General features: G+C 39.1%; 1 protein-coding gene across 25 annotated transcripts in view; it reads right to left on the bottom strand.

Annotated features, from left to right (window-relative positions):
* TRPA1 (transient receptor potential cation channel subfamily A member 1) overlaps positions 1–21649 on the bottom strand; it is a 253695-nt gene that overhangs the window by 101572 nt on the left and 130474 nt on the right. For 11 of the 25 annotated variants that reach the window (XM_085022114.1, XM_085022120.1, XM_085022110.1 and 8 more), the window contains one exon: positions 17440–17559. The gene's annotated coding sequence lies outside the window, so the exon portion shown is untranslated. Of the gene's footprint in view, positions 1–678; positions 736–3310; positions 3419–17439; positions 17563–21649 lie in introns of all 25 variants that reach the window. The other 14 variants (XM_085022097.1, XM_085022113.1, XM_085022109.1 and 11 more) reach the window with 4 other exon arrangements.

The following is a 21649-nucleotide window of genomic DNA, read 5'->3' as shown; positions in this document are numbered from 1 at the left end:
TCTGAATTTCTTTTTCATGAGAGAGAAATTGGCTTCCTTCTTGCTTAAGCCATTGTTGTTTAATGATATAAATTACATGTAATCCTAAACCATGGAATGATTTAATGATCAATAGTATCCTCTCTTGTTGGTAGGAATGTAAATTGGTGCCACAATGGAGAACAATATGGAGGTTCCTTAAAAAACTAAAAATAGAACTACCACATGATCCAACAATCCTTCTCCTGGGCATATATCTGGTGAAAACCATAATTTGAAAAGATACATGCACCACAATGTTCACTGAAGCCCTATTTATGATAGCCAAGACATGGAAAAAACTTAAATGTCCATCAACAAAGTAATGAATAAAGCAGATGTGGTATATATATATATAATGGAATATTACTCAGCCATAATAAAGAATGAACTAATGTAATTTGCAGCAACAGGGATGGACCTAGAGATTATCATACTAAGATACATAAGTCAGACAGAGAAAGGCATATCATATGATATCACTAATATGTGGAATCTAATAAAAAGAACCTATTCACAGAACAGAAACAGACTAAGAGATGTTGAAACCAAACTTACAGTTACCAAAGGGGAAACAGCTGTTGGGAGAGATAAATTGGGAAGCTGGGACTGGCATATACACACTACCATACATAAAATCAAGAATTAACAAGGACCTACTGTACAGCACAGGGAAATCTACTCAATAATCTGCGATGGCCTCTGTGGGAAAAGAATCTGAAAAAGAACAGATACATGTACATGTACAACTGATTCACTTTGCTGTACACTTGAAGCTAACACAACATTGTAAGTTAACTCCAATAAAATTTAAACAGTATATATTCTCTAAGAACTTATGTAAGATATTATTTTTGGTCAAAACAACTGTACTCTCTACATACTAGGAATTTATACCTTTTCTCTAGTATTAGGAGGTATATCTCATGCACTCTTTCCTTTGGGGGAAAAAATAACTGTTATTGTTAAGCTTAGGAAAGGACCTAGCATGCACTGGTCTCTTTTCCAGGAGCAGCTGCTCCTAGCTCTCCCTGTGATTACATTACCACATTGGCTCTGCCCACAGCAGGAGAACATTGAAGCCAGGGAGGGAAAGTAAGCCTCAGTGAGGAAGTTATTTGTCCGCCTAGCATGGCCTCACATCTCCCATCTAGCTTTATTAATATGTAAACTGATGTCTTCCATCTGCACTACTTTGTTTTATTTCTTAATTGGCTTTGATGGGGGTGGCAGGGCTGACACACATAGGGGAATATTGGGGTTTTTAATTAAATGATGGTTGATTTATAATTTTGTGCCAATTTCTGCTTACAGCAAAGTGGGAATGTTGGTTTATCACCCTCAAACCCCAAGAATAAAGGTCAGTAAGAGGATGAGGGGTCTCCCATCAGATTTTGCTAAGATATCTTAGCAGTTCAACTTTTCCTAATGGTATCATGCAGCTAAGACAACATAACTGCTCTTGGATTACTCCTGGGAGGTGAATGACAAAGAGAAAATTTGTATTTCTAATTCTTTAAATCACTTATTTTATTTTGTTTTATTTATTTATTTATTTGTCTTTTGTCTTTTTAGGGCCGCACCTGCGGCATATGGAGGTTCTCAGACTGGGGTCTAATTGGAGCTGTTGCTGCCAGCCTACACCAGAGCCACAGCAATGCCAGATCTGAGCCGCGTCTGTGACCTACACCACAGCTCATAGCAGCGCCAGATCCTTAACCCACTGAGTGAGGCCAGGGATTGGACCCACAACCTCATGGTTTCTAGTTGGATTCGATTCCGCTGCACCGTGACGGGAACGCCTAATTCTTTAAATCATTTTTAAGTAAGCTCTGGTCCATCAATATTTCATATCATTTAATTTTTTCTGCTCTGGAAAATAGTGGCCAAATTGTATAAAGATGCCTTTATAGAGATATTGCTGAGCTCCAGAATTACACAAATATAGCTTAACAGGCAAAGCATTACAAAGTTTGAAATCATCTAGACCTTTTCTGGAAAAACCACAATGTTGCCTAATAGCTGTTTGCATCAATATTCTGCAAGACCACATCATTATAGACTACTTGGATTTTAAAATTAAATTTGGATTTCCCCACATTCTCTTCTCAGGACGTAAAATTAAAACCACTGGCTCTTTCACTAAAAATGGAAAAATTATGAATTTATCAAAACCCATACTTGAAGCTCTTTATTATGTTTAAGGACAGTGTTTCTATTAAAAAGAATTTCTGGGAGTTCCCCTCATGGCTCAGAGGAAACAAATCTAACCAGTATCCATGAGGATGAAGGTTTGATCCCTGGCCTCGCTCAGTGGGTCTGGGATCCCACGTTGCTGTGAGCTGTGGTGTAGGCCGGCAGCTGCAGCTTGGATTTGACGCCTAGCCTGGGGACTTCCATATGCCGAAGATGTGGCCCCTAAAAAGCAAAATAAAAATAAAAATAAAATAAAGAATTTCTTAGAAATGGTCATTTCATTTAATCAAATGTCATGATAAAATTGAAAATTTTGTGTAATTTTTCCTCCAAGTTTGAGACACAGCCTACTAATAACTTTCCAGAGACTGAATCTTTCCTGTTTTTCTCAAATAAATCATCTATGACCAAGACATATTATTTTAAAATATATGGTTTCATTTTGTTAACCAATAACCTATGTGGGACTTATCTACATATTCTTAATTGAAATATGTTTTTTATTTTTGTTTTGGTTTTGGTTTTAGTTTGGGAGCTTAGGGTAGATTTGGGGTACAAGTATTATTTTGCTTTGTTAGGCTAACTTGTGAAACACACTGATGTTCTGGAAAAATGATACATAAATTTCCTTTGAAATATTTAAGTAATTAACTTATAAATATCAAATGTATGTTATGTAGACCATTTGATAAATATTTAAACTAGATCCTTGATGATTAGTTCATTCATATTAAATATTTCATACTGAAGCAATTTGGTAGTTTTCCAGAAAATACACACTTTATTGTATTTTCAAATTTGTTAGCATACTACTGGGCATGGTATTTTGTAATGTCAGCAAACTTCTTTAAGTATTTGTCATGTTCCATTTGTTTTTTTGTTTTCCTCACCTTTAGTTAGGTTTTTCAAAGTTTGTCTACTTTTTTTCAAAGACCATATTCTATTATTTTCTAAATAATCAGCTCCTAGATTAATTCCATGATTTTTCCATTACAGTAATTCTTTTGAAAAAACTATAAATGTCTGTATTTGGATAAGTAGTAGATGTTTAAAGAAAGTTTTTGGAGTTTCCATTGTGGCTCAGTGGTAAACACACCTGACTAGTATCCATGGGAACGAGGGTTTGATCCCTGGCCCCCCAACCAGCGTCGCCGTGAACTGTGGTGTAGGTCACAGACGCGGCTCTGATCCCACGTTGCTAAACCTCCAAATGCCAAAGACAAAAAGACAAAAGACAAAAAAAAAAAAAAAAAAAAAAAAAAAGTTTTCAATAATGTGTATAAGACAGAGTCTTTTACTATAATATTCTTTTTTTTTACAGCAATGTATAAGTTTCATGTGTGCAGCACAGTAATTTGACTAATGTATATTGTGAAAAGATTACCATGGTAAGTTTAGTTAACATACATCTCATATTAATATAAGAAGAAAAAGAAAAAAACGGTTTTTGCCTGTGATAAGAATTCTTAGGATCTATTGTCTTAACAGTTTTCAAATATATATCACACAGCAGTGTTAACTACAGCCATCATGTAAATTACATCCCAAGTACTCTTTTATACTATAACTGTAAGTTTGCACCGTTTGAACAAATTCATCCAATCCCCCCTCCCCCAACTCCCCACCTCTGGTAACAACAAATGTGATCTCTTTTTTCTTTCTTTCTTTTTTTTTTTGTTTTTTCAGTGCCATACCCAAGGCACATGGAGGTTCCCAGTCTAGGGGTCAAATTGGAGCTATATCGGCCGGCCTACACCACAGCCACAGCAACGTGGGATCCTTAACCCACTGAGAGAGGCCAAGGATCAAACCCGCATCCTCATGGATACTAGTCAGGTTTGTTACCGCTGAGCCACAATAGGAACTCCTGATTTCTTTTTTCTGTTTTGCTGTTGGTTGTTGTTGCTTGTAATATTGTTTCTGTTCAGAGTCTCCAATGAGTCTTCAAACTCTCAAACCTCCTCTTTACTCTATAGCAATTCTCAGTCTGAAAGGGAAAGCAAACATCCAAACAAACAAACAAAAACTATAACAGACACAGAGAGCAAGGATATTTGCTAATAAGTGTGTTCAAGAGAGATAAAGAGGGGATTGCAGAAACTCAGATCTGAGTTCAGTTATCCACCTAGGATTCAGGGAATTAGGGAAGGATACTTAGAGGAAATATTTGAGCTTGGTGTTAAAGATCGTGTAGGAAAATTCAGGCAAAGCTGGGAAAGGAGATGGGTTAGGGTATTTCAGGGAGAGAAGAGAGTGAAAACAAAAGCACAGAAATGAGAAAAGGCACTGTGTGTGCCGGGAGCCACTGCAGGTGAGAGATGAGGTCAGGGAGGCAGAGAGAGCTCTGACAGCCTGTTCAGGAGTTGAACTCTATCCTGAGTGACAGAGGTTTAACCATCAAGGAAACAGCGGGATTTGAAGTTGAACAAATTTCCCTTTGATGCTGGGAGGATGTAGTTGAGAGACGCAAGAATGGGAAACAGATGAGGTGGAGCCGAAGAGCAAATGAGAAATGAGGAAGTAGAGATTAGAAAGTACTGATAGTGGTTTCAAGAAGTTTTTGGATTATACGGAGAGGAGAAAATTGCATGGTGTCTGGTGGGAGCAAAGGTCAAGAAAGGTGTGGAGGATTTTGTTTTTTAGGATAGAAATATATTGCTTTTCTTACATGCTGAGAAGAAGGAACTGCTGTAACAGGGGAGCTTAAAAAGAAGGAGTGGTTCTTCTCAGATGGCCTCCCCTAGAGTGGAAAGTGAGTGGTCTGTCTATAAACTTATCTCATGTTTGGACTGCTCTTATTCTGCTCCTGCCCCGACACTACACTTATGCCTTTGAAGCTGGTGCTGTATGTAAGCTTTCTGCAAACTATGTTTAAAATCAGTCATTCCCAGGATGAAAGCAGATTTTTCTTGCAGATATAGATATTTAGATTGTGTCTGGGCATCATAAAGAAAAGTAAGATTGAGCACAAATGTTCCTTTTAGCTGTAGCACTGCTGCCACCTGCTGGACACCTGCAGAAAACCAGTTTTCCTTCTGTGCTTCTTGAGCCAGACCAATTACTTAGGTCACAAGCACAGGCTAACAAGAACCCAATTCGCCATTTGTAGTTCCCTGTTTGTAATCAGGCAGTAAGTATCTATGCGTAATGCACCACACAGCCTCACACTGTGTCTTCCAGACTGGCCAGCATCTTCCACTTGGCTAGCTTTCCTGGGTAATGGTTTGATTATTAAAAGCAGTATCGATGCCATAGTAAATAATATATTTAGTGAATTCCTGCCTTCATCTGCTAATCCATTAAGATAATAGATATTCATTTCATTTTAATGGTTTATTCTTATTACTAATGTTTGCTTCTCAGTAGAACCTAGCATTACTACTTTCCAATATGGAGGATCATTTATGAAGAAACACAAATTTAAGAAGATATTTTTCATTTTTAACCTACTGTTTTCCTTAGTGGAATGGTATATGGGGACTCTCTGACCTCTCACTTCAAAATAGTGAACAATTTAAACAGTTTAGCTCATTGGTTTGAATTAAGAGATGATGAAAGATTTTTTTCCTTCTAAAAGCAAAGTAGCCTTGATGCACAAAAGGCATCTTCTGTTTTATGTCATTTGGCCAATTTTGAGACAGCTAATGATTTCAAATGCTTGGACTTAGTTCAGTTTTCCTAATCACCCAGATGATGGCAGCATACCCAAATTTCATTGACTCGGAACACACAGGGGAAAGAGTTCATCTCCACTTATTCAGCACTGCTAAATACGACTTTCTTATTTTTAACTCCATGGACTTTCAACCTTAAAAGCTTTCTAATCCTAATATTATAATGTTTTCCATTTTGAACAAAGGACGACATAATCACTGTAACCACACCTACCATTTTCCCGCTAGTGACCAGCACTTTAATTAGCACGTGGCCCCTTCCTTGGGCATTGACAGCCCAAGTAGTTATTTTCTGGATCAATACTGTCCAATAGCACTTTCTACCATGGTGATAACATTATACCTGCTCTGTCCAAAACTGTAGCCACGAGCCACGTGGGGTTACTGAGCTTTAAATGTGCTGGTGCTTTTCGTAGTACTGGTATTAACATCACTAACAAGTGTGCTGGTGCTGCTGAGGGGCACGATTTTTAATTTTATTGTCTTTGAATTAATTTAAATGGATGGCAGTAGTTCCCAAACTGGGGAATATAGTCCTAAATGGTACAAATGACTTGGTCAACAGATTAAACTGCTTCTCCTAACATCAAATTGACCAATGTTTGTCAGTTAAAGCTTGCTCAACTATTTGAAGTGCATTACTCAGGAAAGACTGTTTCGAAATTAAACTTTTAAAGGTAGTTTAGCATTACCATATGATCCAGCAATCACACTCCTGGGAACATATCTGAACAAAGCTGTAATTCAAAAAGATACATACACCCCTATGTTCACTGCAGCACTATTCACAATAGCCAAAACATGGAAACAACCTAAATGTCCATCAACAGATGAATGGATTAAGACGTGATTTATATATATAATGCAATACTAACCAGCCATAAAAAAGAATGAAATAATTGAAACAATGCCATTTTCAACACATGGATGCAAATAGAGATCATCTTCCTAAGAGAAGTAAGTCAGAAACAGAGGGACAAATAGCATATGATATCACTTATATGTGGAATCTAAAATCTGGCACAAATGAAACTATTTACAAAACAGAAATAGACTCACAGACATGGAGAACAGACTTGCGGCTGCCACGAAGGATGATGGAGGGAGTGGGATGGACTGAGAGTTACATTTAGGATGGATAAGAAATGAGGTCCTACTGTACAGCACAGGGAACAATATCCAATCTTCTAGGATGGAATATAATGGAAAACTTATATATATATAAGTTCCCATTGTGGCTCGGTGGTTAACGAACCCAACTAGTATCCATGAGGATGTAGGTTCAATCCCTGGCTCTGCTCAGTGGTTTGAGGATCCAGCGTTGCTGTGAGCTGTGATCTGTGGTGTAGGCCAACAGCTACAGCTCCCATTCAGCCCCTAGTCTGGGAACTTCCACATGCTGTGGGTGAGGCCGTAAAAAGACAAAAGTCAAAAAAAAGAAAAAGAAACAAAGCAGTGAAAAAGAAACTAAAACAAAAAGAGGAAGAAGAAGAGAGAGAAAGGCACAAAGCAGAATCAACCCCTTAATTATTCTTTTTCCAATTAGGAAATAGAAATTTTTTCCACTTGACCCACTCCTCCCACTCATTGAAATTGGATCCTTTGGGAAAATTATCATTATTTTTTTAACCTGCAGGTTTCTGTTCAGGTTTATAAATCTAACTGTGATACAGGTCTTGACTTCAAACGTTTGTATTTCTCAAGGTGGTTGGCCTTTAAATACTGAGCACAATTTTTTCAAGCATATTACATAGATCTTAGGCAACGTGCACATGCAGGTCCTCCACACATCACAAGAATCTCCTGCATAAGGAGTTCCCCTTATGGCGCAGTGGAAACAAATCCGACTGGTGTCCATGAGGACACAGGTTGATCCCTGGCCTCGCTCAGTGGGTTAAGGATCCGTGTTGCTGTCAGCTGCAGTGTAGGTCGCAGATGCAGTTGGGATCCCACATTGCTGTGGCTGTGGCCTGTGGTGTAGGCCAGCAGCTGTAGCCCCTATTCAACCCCTATCCTGGGAACCTCCATATGCCATGGGTATGGCCCTAAAAAGGAAAAAACAAAAAACAAAAAACAAAACAAAACAAAAAAAAACATTGCCTGCATAAGCGCTAGAAACAGATTTTTGAAAATGTTCTGTTATTTGCCAGTAAGGGAAGACCAACTGTGCTCCCAGCCTTCCCCCAGTCTCTCCCCTGGAAGGTAGAAACCGCATCTGGCTAGGGAGGATCACCTTGGAGAAGGAGACACTTCTGGAAGGATAAACGGGAAGTGTCTGGCTCAGTTCTGCTCTTCTTCCTCTTGGAGGGGGCACCTAACAAGCTCTTACCTCCCTCTCCCCCCATCAAGGTTCAGCACTGCCCTTGAACCCAGCTTGGGTTAGCTCCATATTTTGGCCACCAATCTAAGCTCTATACTATACAACTCTCAAGAAAGACCATGTCATTTCCAATTCTGTACCTTCATGGTTGTGTCTCCCTATGTAGATACACATATTTAGGATCACAGGGTTATGTACTTTTCCAAAAAAATCAGCCTCAGAACCAAGAGTTGTACCTCTCCATCTCTGAGCTCAGAGTGAGCAGTCTGGCTAAAAGTAGGCATTATCTTTGACTCTGAAGTTCTCCTCCAAGATGACAACATAACCAGTCCTTAGCATCCAATAAAATGAGTGGAAACTCTTCACTGAATAATTCTTCTTTGAACCACTGAGCAACATCCCTTAAATGGACTTGCTCCAAATAGCTAAATTAAGCCCAAGTCACAGAGATGCTGACCCTTTTTTTAAAAACGTAATTTTTTTTTTTTTTTTTTTTTTTGCTTTTTAGGGCTGCACCCACGGCATATGGAATTTCCCAGGCTAGGAGTTGAATCAGAGTTGCAGCTGCCAGCCTACACCACAGCCACAGCAACACAGGATCCAAGCCACGTCTGTGACCTATACCACAACTCATGGCAATGCCAGACCCTTAACCCACTGAGCAAGTTCAGGGATCAAACCTGTGTCCTCCTGGATACTAGTCAAATTCATTACCACTGAGCCACAATGGGAAATCCCAAATGGTCTTTTTAGAAGAAAGTTAGCACAGAAATTACAGTTCAAAGATGTAAATAAATTTTGTTGATCACCATCAGCAAAATTTTTGACAAGTGTAGACCTAGCCCATTTCTAATCTGAAGGAACCTTGACTTAGTAATCAAGTTTATCTTCTCAGTATGACTGTATTTATTTATACTGTTTGCATGCCTGCTAAATAGATTGAGAGCAGTGAGCAGAACAGATACAGGGAGATGCTCAGAGTTGCCTACAAGCTTAGCTATGAACCATTGGGTCTCTATGTGGGTGGTTTCTCAGTCTGACCGAAATTGCTACCTACTTTGATCTGATACTATATAGGCTGTAACATAGTTATTAATAATCAAAAGCTCTTTAATGCATTTTGCCTGATCCAGACACCGTCTTCCATCTTACAGAAAAAAATGTAACATTCTAGGCTTCACCCTTTCAACCTGTAAGAGATAAGACATATCACTAGGTGCTCTGGTTTACAACAAGAGAACGAAGCTTTCGGAAAATATGATTCCTCATGTACAACAAGAAATAAATAAATGGGTGAGTCCCAGGCCAATCCTTCTCATGTGCAAGAATATCAAAGGAAGGGGAAAAAAAAGAATAAAGCAAACTCTTGTTTAAATGAGGGCTGATTTCTAAATCACAGCAGATGGCAAACGAAGGGGAAGAGGTGACTCATCGTATCTATTCAGAGAAAACCAGCGAACAGACTGTTATCCATCCTTTTATGAGTTTGTTTGCCTGTGAACAAGCCTCAGAAATTTACCAAATTGTCCCATTGTAAAAATGGCTTAGTACAAAAAAGTGCAGGAAATCACCGTTGACCGGTCCTTATAATGGGGATAAACACACACCCACCAAACCAAGACCCATGATGGAACATATTCCCAAGTGGGCTCTTTTCCATGTTACCCGAGTTCACTTATGTGGCTCAGTTGTCTGCAGTGTCCTCATGCACACACCCTTATGATTTGGGTACCATGTCAGTCACAGAACTGCAACTCTTTATCAGTTTCTACCACTACTCCAAGCACACTAAGCATTTCATGAGGTTGATGAGTCCCACCCAAGAGTCCTGTTGCCCTAAAATTCCTCTCGGACCCCTCCTTTCCAACCCCCCACTTCTTATGCTGATGATATTGCTTGCCTCTTAGCATGCCTCCCACCTGGTGGATGCCTGGCATTCTGTTTCCCTCTCCACAGCTCTCAGGTAGTCATAATGCAAAGCAGTTCATCTCTCCCAAGTTCTATTTCAAACTTATGTGCCATCACCCACCAAGGCATTTAGCAATCTGGTTAAACTATCCATCCTTTTGGGGGAAAGATTCATGTACTACAAATACTTTTATGTGACACTGAAATAGATTGATGTATACAATGGATTTCTTTATGTAACGTTTAGCAAGACTCTTATCCACATTGGTAAAATCTGTTTCAAAAAGATCAGTTTCCATGTTTCACCCAACTTGGGTAGAAACTAAGATTTCACATACGTACTTTTTTCTTTTTACTGCTGCACCTGTGGCATATGGAAACTCCCAGGCTAGGGGTCGAATTGGAGCTGCAGCTGCAGGCCTACCCCACAGCCACAGCAATTCCAGATCTGAGCCACATCTACAACTTTACCATAGCTTGAGGCAATGTTAGATCCTTAACCCACTGAGCAAGGCCAGGGATTGAAACGGCATCCTCACAGACACTATGTCTGGTTCTTTTTTTTTTTTTTTTTAATCTTTTTGTATTTTAGGGCCACACCAGAGGCATATGAAGGTTCCCAGACTAGGGGTCCAATCGGAACTGTAGCCACAACACAGGATCTGAGCCGTGTCTGTGACCTATACCACAGCTCATGGCAACGCTGGATCCTTAACCCACTGAATGAGGCCAGGGATCAAACCCGGGTCCTCATGGATGCCAGTTGGGCTTGCTAACCACTGAGCCACGACGCGAATGCCAGTATGTCTGTTTCTTAACCACTGAGCCACAATGGGAACTCCTCACATATGTACTTTAAATAATAAAATCTTCAAAGCTAAAATTGAGTTCTTTTTATACATCATGGTAGGAAAGATTGTGTTAGGATGAAGTTAGGAAAAAATTAGAACAAACTTATGCCCTTTCTGGGAACAGAACCTAGAGAGGAATAAAAAGAATAGGACAGGCAAACAGTCTGGAAGATCAATCTGATGAATACGAACAAAAATTCACTTAACGTACAACTTTGTACACAAGGCAGATCTACTTTGTGTATAACATAGAGCATAACAAGCCCTGACCCCAGGTAGCTCCCTGCAACACCAACCCCATATTAAATTTTCTGCCCATTTGAACACAATACAGAAGTTGCTGGATTTGTTAGAGCCAGGACACCTGCAAGCACCCCTACATAAATACATAAATACGAAAGCTCATGGGTTGTATACAGTCATCATTTCTCTTTAGACAATATGCTTTAATCTGGAATGGGTTCTTTCTTTGACTTGATAATTTTGTTGGAATACCCCTCAAGGTGGGCTTTATCTACTGTTTCCTCATCATTCAATTCAGGTTGTTCATTTTGGGCAGGGATGCTCAGAAGAGAATTGTGCTGTTTTTAGGGCATTTTAAGACGAGGCTGCTGATGTGTGACTTTACAGGTGAGGTTAACTTTGATTTCTCAGTCAGAGGGGCATCTGCCCTTTTTACATGTGTCCATCCTTCTTTGAGATCTTGCTTAATTTCTGGTTCAATGAGAAATTCCAGGATTATTTTTTCTAATAACTCCTTTTCAAACATTCCTCTCTGCAAGTTTCTTCTTTATCTTTAAATATCAAAAATATACAAAACAATTGTATTTGAGCCACAAGTGTTCTCTAGAATATAATCTTAACATCTTAACTACATGCATTGCTGAGGGGTAGTTCCAATAAGAGCCCATGCAAAACAATCTATGATCCAGAAATGCTAGTCATATGAAACATATTGAATTTTGTGCTTCACGTGTCAGCCCCCAGGTGAAATTAGCACAGGCTGAGAAGTATTTATCCTCAGTATAATTATTTGCTTATTTAAGTGGACACTGCTACCCTCTTGGGTATTGCCTATCATCACTGTGTTTATGGATCTTTTCAAATCTTGTGTTCATTGCTTTGTTCCTTTTTCTGTTCTATGGCTTTTAATGGGCTTCCAATATACTAAGCGCCTAAACAAGGAAATTGGGAGTAAAAGCTTTGATGAAGAGATGCATATTCACTGATAAATGTTCACACCTACCTGATCTGGCCTCTGCCTGTCTCGCCACCACCTGCCCCATCACTTTCTGGGGGTCTCTGTGCAACTCCACTGGTGTCACTGCCAGTCTTCAAACATGCCAGGCAGGACGTGGCCACTGGCTCTTCCCTCTGTGTGGATGCGCTTTTCCTATCGCCTCACTCCCTCACATCCCCACAGTCTCTGCTCAAATGTTCACTTTTCACATGGAAATCCTAGCCAGAGGTTCAGCAACTGTCTTTCACCTTGAAGAGGAAAGCCCATAAACTACAAATGAAAGAACAGAAAGACCTGGTCCCCTAATACATTTTTGGAGTTATACCATGCCAGTGGTAAAGGACCTATTTCTAGTCTTCATTCATAAGGTGAAAAATCCCACCCCTAATCGATTTCTTTACGATTTAATTCAGTATGTATAAGTCAGTATGACTACACTGAAGGTCAAAATAATCATTTATGAGCCTGCCTCATGTAAATAAAATGAATGCAATTCAGATTTTACTTTAAAAAAAGTTTACTTTTCAGGAGTTCCCGTCATGGCGCAGTGGTTAACGAATCCAACTAGGAACCATGAGGTTGCGGGTTCGATCCCTGCCCTTGCTCAGTGGGTTAACGATCCGGCGTTGCCGTGAGCTGTGGTGTAGGTCGCAGATGCGGCTCGGATCCCGAATTGCTGTGGCTCTGGCGTAGGCCGGTGGCTACAGCTCCAATTCCACCCCTAGCCTGGGAACCTCCATATGCCGCAGAGCGGCCCAAAGAAATAGCAAAAAAAAAAAAGACAAAAAAAAAAAAAAAGTTTACTTTTCAAACTTTGCCCATCCACCCCATCTCGGGTTATCTACTCCCTATCCCCCCACCCCACCCTGCCCCGGTCCCTCTCCAGTCACTGGACCTGCTTCACTTTCCCCCCAGCCCTTATCTCTCCCTCATATCATATTCTGTTTGTGTACCCTCATGTTTTACTGTCTTTCTGTCATTGAGGGTAAACTCCACAAGGCCAAGAAATCAGTTTTTGTTCACTGCCTTCAATCTCATAACAAGATCAGTGAGTGCTCGGCAATTTATTAAATTGATGTGTTGGTTCATATCTTTTCCTTATCATATGTCTTCCATATTTTTATCTCTGCAAGTTTTAGGTTTAACATAGAACAGAAAGGCTTACCCTCCCCCAAATAAGAGGGAGTTCTTCCTGCCTGACTGCCTTGGAGCTGGGCCATTGGTTTTTTCCTGCCTTCAGCTCTTCCTGGGTCTCTAGCCTGCTTGTCTTTAGCTGGAATTTCACTTTTAACTCACCTGGGTCATCAGCTTGCTGACTGCAGATCTGTGATTATAATGTGAGGCAATTTCTCATAATACGTGTGTGTGTGTGTGTGTGTGTGTGTGAATATATACACACACACATATATATACATGTATATATATGTATACACAAACAAATACATCCAATTGATTCTGTTTCTCTGGAAAACCCTGACTGATACACAAGGTTGTCTATTTTTCCTGTAAATGACACTGAGTTGAACACTATGCATGTGAACAGACTGTCTCACAACCTGTTGCTGCTGGTCAGTGCTGCTCGTCAGTTTCCTCAGGAGGATAATTACAGATGGTTTGATTCTTGGTACCACACTGTTAGACGCATACCTCAATGTGCTTATGAATCTTGGCACATATCTTTCATTCAGGCATACAAACAGAGGTCAATACACTCAAGTTAATAGCACTTTGCAAATCAAGTCCTTTCTCTCATGCATCTGCATTTGATAGAAACTGTGTCCCAGTGCAAAGCCTGTCAACACCAAGAGTGCCTTCTTCTCATCTCGATTACTGTGTGTATCACCCCATCTTTGAACTGTTTTCTATTTTTTTTTGTCTTTTTGCCTTTTCTAGGGCTGCTCCCATGGCATGTGGAGGTTCCCAGTCTAGGGATCTAATTGGAGCTATAGTTGCCAGCCCACGCCACAGTCACAGCAATGCAGGATCTGAGCCGTGTCTTCGACCTACACCACAGCTCACGGCAACACTGGATCCTTAACCCACTGAGCGAGGCCAGGGATCGACCCTGCAACCTCATGGTTCCTAGTCGGATTCATTAAACACTAAGCCATGATGGGAACTCCAAGAACCGTGTTTTCTAAAAATGAGTCACTCTTGCTTGGATGAGTTGGTTTTAATAAAGAATAAATTTCTCTCCCACATTCGAATTACTTAAATGAAGTTGTATTTTCCCCACTCAGGGATTTCTAGACATCGTGTCTATTTTAAATTCCAAAACATGGTCGAGGATGTTTAAAGGAGCTCCCATTGTAGACTATTGAGAAACTGACACTTGAAATACAAGAATTGATCTTGTGGGATTTTTTTGTTTTGTTTTGCTTTCTTGTACCTAAGAGGATACTAAAATATGTATTCTCGTCTCTGTGCTAATTAGATATTTATTGGAACATGAGACTAAATTATAGCTCAGTCTGCTCCAATTGCTTTGTACCTTATTTATACAGTTTTGGTGATTGTAAGTCAGAAGTTCAAAGAGAGAGAGAGAAGTCGTTACTGAACCAAACTTGGGTCGACTCATCCATGCACAGTAAAGCCAATCTATGGACACAAGGTTGTGGTGAAGGAAAGTGCAATGTTTATGCAGGACAACAGGCAAGGAGTCCAGGCAGCTAGTGCTCAAAAGACCTAAACTCCCCAAAGGCGCTCCGAAAAGCCTTATAAAGATGGGGTAAAGGAGGGAGTTTAGGAAGTGAGCGATGGGCTCGTGGACATTCTTCTGATTGGTTGATGGTGAGGTAATCTAGAGTCAGCATCTTCAACCTTCCGGTTCCAACCAGTCTGGAGTCTACCTGCTTGTGGGTGGCATACATCTTTCATCTGGTGGGAATTTCAGTATTTGCAAAACAGCTCTAAGGACACGGCTCAGAATATTATCTCTAGCCCGTGAGGAGGAACTAAAGTCCTTGATCTTGTTGGATGGCTAAACTGTTATTATTTTGTCTTGCTTAACTGTTTTCCTTCCTTTCTGCATTTTCTCACTTCTCTGATTCAATTTATCCTTTGACGAAAGTTTTTCTACAGACAAAAGGCAGGTGGAGGTCATGGGTAGGGGTCTATTCTGGGAAGGATTCAGAGGTTACGAAGCCCAACAAAGCTGCATATTCATTAAAAGTTCTTTTTGTTCTGCCTTTGTCACTCTTCTTTGGTATCACTCTTTACATCTACTTTCTGCAGGTAACAGAGACTAATCCCACTACTCTTTACATCCTCAGAGTCTGCTGGCACCTAGTAAGTGCTCAGCAATGATTTTTGACAACTGCAATTACTTGCTGCTTAAGTAATAGAACTACACATGTCAATGCCTTATAAAAGGCAATCAATCAAACATTGGTATGGATTTGACGTGTCTGCCAGCATTTATACTATTCTGAGTAGTTTTCCTGGCTCTGTGCTTATAGATTTTGGTGTTATTTATTTTTTTTAGTTTTTTTTAAATTACAGTATGGTTGATTTATAGTGTTGTGCCAATTTCTGCTGTATAGCATACTGACCCAGTCATACATGTAAATACATTCTTTTTCACATACTTTCATCATGTTCTATTCCAAGAGATTGGATATTGTTCTCTGTTTAGGTTGTTTAGGTTGTCTTGGCTGTTATAAGCAGTGCTGCTATGAACATAGGGGTGCATCTATCTTTTTGAATTAGTTTTGTCTAGATATATGCCCAAGAGTGGGATTGCTGGGTCATATGGTAGTTCTATATTTAGTTTTCTGAGGAAGCTCCATACTATTTTCCATAGTGGTTATACCAATTTACATTCCCACCAACAGTGTATCTAGCATTTGTTGTTAATAGACTTGTTAATGATGGCCATTGTGACCTGTGTGAAGTGGTACCTTATTGTAGTTTTGATTTGCATTTGCCTAATAATTAGTGATGTCAAGCATCTTTTCATGTGTCTATTGGCTATCTGTATGTCTTCTTTGTGGAATATATGTCGATTTAGGCCTTCTGCCCATTTTTTGATTTTTTTGGTGGGGTTTTTTTAGTGTTTGCAGAGAAGGCACACTACCCTCCCTCTCCTAGTGTGCCCCGGTTACCTAGATACTTATATTTTTACATTCATAGTCTTATTTCAATCAGAGGGATTGAGTTTACTTGTTAGCACTTAGGCTCATACATAAGATTCCCTCCCCTACAGAAAAATATAAAGCAGAGCATTTTCTAACAGTTTCTAAGGCAAACTTGTCTTTATTGTTTCTTTTTAAAATCTTATTTATTTATTTATTTAATTTTTTAATATTTTACTTTTTTTAAATTGTTATTTCCCCAATACAATTTTTTTTCCTACTGTACAGCATCGTGACCCAGTTACACATACATGTACACATTCTATTTTCTATTGTTTCTTTAAAGAAAATTTCTTAACTATCCATTAACCTTGAATTGGCATTCTATATAACATAAAATTTCAAAGATTTCAGATTTGGCCCTCTCACATGTCCTGGCCTCCCTCTACATTTCATTACGTGGCTGTGGGGACCAGGGGCAGCCTGTGCTCCTCCCTCAAGTTGATTCAGTGGAAATATCAGCCAAGTAGGGGAGCATCTTCAGTTTTTACAATTTAGAGAAGAAACACACTCTGAAGACATTTGAAATATATATTAGGTTGAAGAATTAGATGTGAAAGATAACTTTCATCATTGTAAAATTTCTGATTAAAGTCAAGAGAGTCTTTTGTGAGGGACTGTAACCAATTAAAGATCAAGGAACAAAAACATTTGAAAGCAAGAACCTATTGATTAAAGAAAGGTATGAAACTAACAGGGAAAAAAAGTCACAAAGAGAGCCAATGTAAAGAAGATATTAACACAATCATTACTAATTACAGTGAGGTCACACTAAGGACAATGGCAAAATATTTAAAAGTTACTTGGTTAGCTTAGATGAATCAGAGGTTAAATGATCCAGATAAAATATCCACTTTAGCATTTTAAATTTCAGGCTATGATCTCCCAAAAACAGCAACAGAAGTTTTCATCACTAACAATTACACTCTGGACGGGAAAGTCATCAGATGCTGCCTTACGCAAAACAAAAAGTTCTGAAATCATACCAAAGTGTTTTACATGAGACAGGTCTTAATGGAATTTTAAAAGAGCCCCCAAAAGACAGTTAAAGCTGTTCCTTCAAAACAAGTCAAGTATATTACAAGTAAAAGAAACTCACCCAGAAAGGAAGGATGATACAGGCTATTCAGTAAATTTAACCACTTCGGGTCCAGTCAAACGAGAGGTTCTCTCTCCTGTCTCATCCACAAGGAAGGCAGAGATTTGGAAGGAGTGTGATCTGCTGGGGAAAAAAAACAATCTAAAGTGAAAAGTACTCTGAAGAATTCATAACAGGGATATTGACACTGTCCCCCTGACAAAGGATTGGAGCAGAGACTCTCTCTATAAAACCCTAAGGTATGTTTCTAGTTCTGCGGGTCAACACACTCTCAAGCATGCAATGATTAGATAAACATTCTTTTCATTTTATGGCCACATCCATGGCATATGGAAGTCCCTGGGCCAGGGACTGAATCTGAGCCAAAGCTGCAACCTATGCTGCATCTGCAGCAACACTGAATCCCTTCACCCACTGCAAGGGGCAGGGACAAAACCCACAGCTCAGCAGCGACCTGAGTCACTGCAGCCAGATTCTTAGCCCTCCGTGCCACAGCGAGAACTCGAGATAAACTTTATTTTTGCTCCCTTACAAATTTTGACCCTATCAGGTGCTAGGTACTTGGTGGCTGTGTACAGAAATCATATGCATTTACAAGCGTTTACTGGCCTAATCTTTTAAAAATCAGGCTCAGATTTCTATAGCATAACAGCTAGTTCGAACTAAAGCAGTGCAGAAAAAAAAAAAGATATTTTCAAGAATTGCATATACATCCAAGAATTTATTTCTCTCAACAGAGTCTTAAGAACTATAAAAATGGTTGAACCTTAGGTTATAATTCTGGGTTATAATTCTCTGTATCTTCCAAAGAGAACCCCAAAGAATAGAAGAAAAAAATGGAAATAGGAAGAGTGAAACTAATCATATAGAAATTGCCAGATAAGAATAATCATCTCTTTATAATACATGTGGAAGAATAGAAAAGAAATATACAACCATGAGCAAGGAAATATACAGCAATGCAAGGAAAAGACGTATCAAACAATTATAATATCTGTATATATTGATCAAGATTTGTTAGAATGGCTAATGTTTTAAAGGACTTAGGTTTTTTTTGGTTAGTTTTTATGGTAATTCACTATTACAAAGGATTGTATTTTTGGTGATTTATGATTATAAAAATTTGATATGACTATAATATAAGTTATTTGGGGGAATGGTCTTCCTTTTAGTTAATGAAATTCCATATTCTCCCACTGGATGGCAACAATGGTTTAAAAACTAGAGGAGTTTTGAGAAAAACACCTTACAGTGTTGAAATTACAACTTACTCAAAGGATAAGTACAAATCAAACATAAAAACAAATAGTTAATAAACCACAATAATCCGGCTATGAATCCATGACATGAAGTACATAATTTTATGAAACTATATAATGCATAGAAATGAGCAATTTTTAAAAGTGTGTTGATTTTTTTTATGTTTGATGGGCAATACTGATTATGGTTCTTGTGTTAGAATAAGAAAATCAATTTGAATGGCATCATACTCACAAATGAATTAATTGCCATCAGACATGCAAGTAAGCTACAAAGAGTTGTCAAGGCATTCTCTTATCCAGAACAATTTTTTAATTAATAATTTGTTCTGAACTAGTTTCAGGTAGGAATAATATCATAATCATCTTCATATTCCCTCTACCCAAAACACTGGCTGATACCTACAGATATTTAGTAAGTATTTATTAAAGAGAAACAAACTGAAGATACATTCACTTTTATATGGATACGCAAATTATATAAAAGTCCCTACCAACCATCCCTGGCTTTCTATCTTTGAATGTCAGCATTTATTTATCCACTGAAGAAAAGGATTGAGGACTCACCATATATCAGTCACTTGTTAGGTGCTGAGAGTTTAAATATGAATAATTCCAGGTTCCTGTCCTGAGTATTAACACTTGAATGGAGTAGAGACTTGTAAACAAATACTTTTAGAACCCTCTGGAAATACTTCTAGATATACACATACACAAACTACTGCGGGAGAGGAGAAAAAGGAACAGTTCATTCTAATAATAGATAGGTCTTAAAAGTCTTCAAAATGCAGGACCAATGAGCTGTTTTGCAACCTGTTCACCTAACCATTAAAATATATAAATCTCATGGGTCACCAGCACAAAATATCAGAACTATGGCACCCACCAAAGAAAATATGGAATTAGAACTCGGCTAGCTCCTGCTAAAATTCAGGCTAATAAAGGTGAGATTCAAAGAAAATTCTAAGTGTGTGAAAGATGTCCTCTATCGCCTTGTTTAAAAAACAGGAATGAGTTTAGGACAGGTGCAGGATGTGTTTCTGCCTGCCCATGTCCCCCCTAAGTCTTGGTCAAAAGCTGCACAAATAAGGTACCCCTCATCCTCAAAGCATCATTAGGAAGAGCCCCACAGACCCTTCTGGAAGATGCTGTCCTCTGGGCGCTCTGCTATAACCCTTCCTCCGTTCCCCTCCTGCATCAAGGTTTCTGTGCAAGGGCCCTCTCAGATCAGCATCCTATCGTCACTTCTGCATCCAGGAGATGTCGCCTCTCAACTCCCTTTGATGTGGTTTACAGAGAATTGAATGGAAGGGAAAGTCCCGTGGTCTTTATTTCTTCTCTCTGTTCTCTCATGCAGCAGGTTTCAGTGGCTTGACTTCTGTGAATGCAATTTGCTGTCAGAAACTTATTCTGTTTATCTGGTTCTGTTTGGTAAATCCTGGAAATACTCTCATAATCTTCCCCCAGAACTAGAACTGTCAGCTACTACGAGCTAAAAATAAGAGGGACTCGCAGGCATTTCCAACAAATACTGACATTTAAACAGAAACTCGCTTCCTTTATTCTAAGAATTCAGAAATAAGGTCCAGGCAATTATTTTTTCACATACCTAAGTATGGTTCAACTAAAAATAATGCTGTGTTTTAATATCTGCAAGTTGGAATTCTCATCCAAGCAAAAATGTTCTGACTTCTTGGAGCCCCATTGTGATAAACATCCCTTAGGGAGTTGGAGCCGTAAATACATCAGGATTTATTTTAATAAATTAATTTATTTTTTGTCTTTTTAGGGCCACCCCAGCGGCATATGAAGATTCCCAGGCTAAGGGTCGAATTGGAGCTGTAGATATGTTATCGTATTCACAGGTTCTGGAGATTGGAACGCAACATCTCTTGGGGAGCCAGTTTCAAAATTACGCCACCCCAGGCAGTTTAGTCCATCAAAGTGTGGTAGATGAGAAAGCAATACAGCCTGCCAGCAAGAGGCAAGTCACAATGGTGTGTGGACAGCGGGAGCTGGTGATCACGGGGGCCCGTCAGACCACAGTCTGCCTGCCATACCATCTAATGTTCCTCTTTCCTCTGTGAAATGGGAGGCTGAGAGTGAGCAGGAGTTGCTCCGGCCAGAAGTTTAGGGAGAAAGGGAAAATGTTCAAATGTCACTGTGGAGGATATTGAGGTACACAGATTAGGGAAACACAAAAGGGTTGCTGGTAGTACCAGATGATGCCTTGAGGTTGGAGGTTAGAGAGCTCGCTTATATTTTCAGTTTTCAGAAAATTTAGTCTAATTTATGTGGCATAGATACCAGATGGCATTCCCAGATTTATGAATGGTCTGATAGACAATGATTAATTTAGTCATAGCAAACAAACCATTCTTTGCAAGACTCTCTGATGGACAGCCATGGCTCCAAGGATAGAGTCCACTCAAAGTCCACAGATTTACACTAACATACATATTTATTCTAGGGGAAAATAACCAAAAATTTAGTCACTATGATAGTATTGTTAAAATGTGAAATTACTATTAAGAAATACAAGGCATAATTGGATAAATGTTTAGTGTTAAAACAAATGAGCTAACAACATTGAGTTGGTAACTGTATTATTGGATTTCAAAGCTTTTGTTAGGATTTCTCACTCGTGCTCAATTTGAACAACTGCCCATAGAACAAAACTATTGAGTGAAAATAGCAATTTAGAAGCAGGTAAAAAGTATGTGATTTTATAGCTCTATGTGTATTTCAGGATAGCAGAATATCGTCCCAACCTGAGACAGTTGCTTAACCTCTCTGAGCCTTAGTTTCTTTATCTTAAAAATTGGAACAAGAATATGTTTCTCGGAGTTCCTGTCATGGTTCAGTGGAAGTGAATCTGACTGGAATCCATGAGGATGCAGATTCGATCCCTGGCCTCTCTCAGTAGGTTGAGGATCTGGCGTTTCTGCGAG

The sequence above is a fragment of the Sus scrofa genome, chromosome 4 (genome assembly GCF_054392235.1).
Source record: "Sus scrofa isolate SSC_HxYL_T2T_F1_AM1 chromosome 4, Sscrofa_HxYL_maternal_Yorkshire_Landrace_v2.0, whole genome shotgun sequence".
NCBI classification, from domain to species: Eukaryota; Metazoa; Chordata; class Mammalia; order Artiodactyla; family Suidae; genus Sus; species Sus scrofa.
Note: the sequence above shows the minus strand (reverse complement) of the source record. Positions and strands in the feature narration are given on the sequence as shown.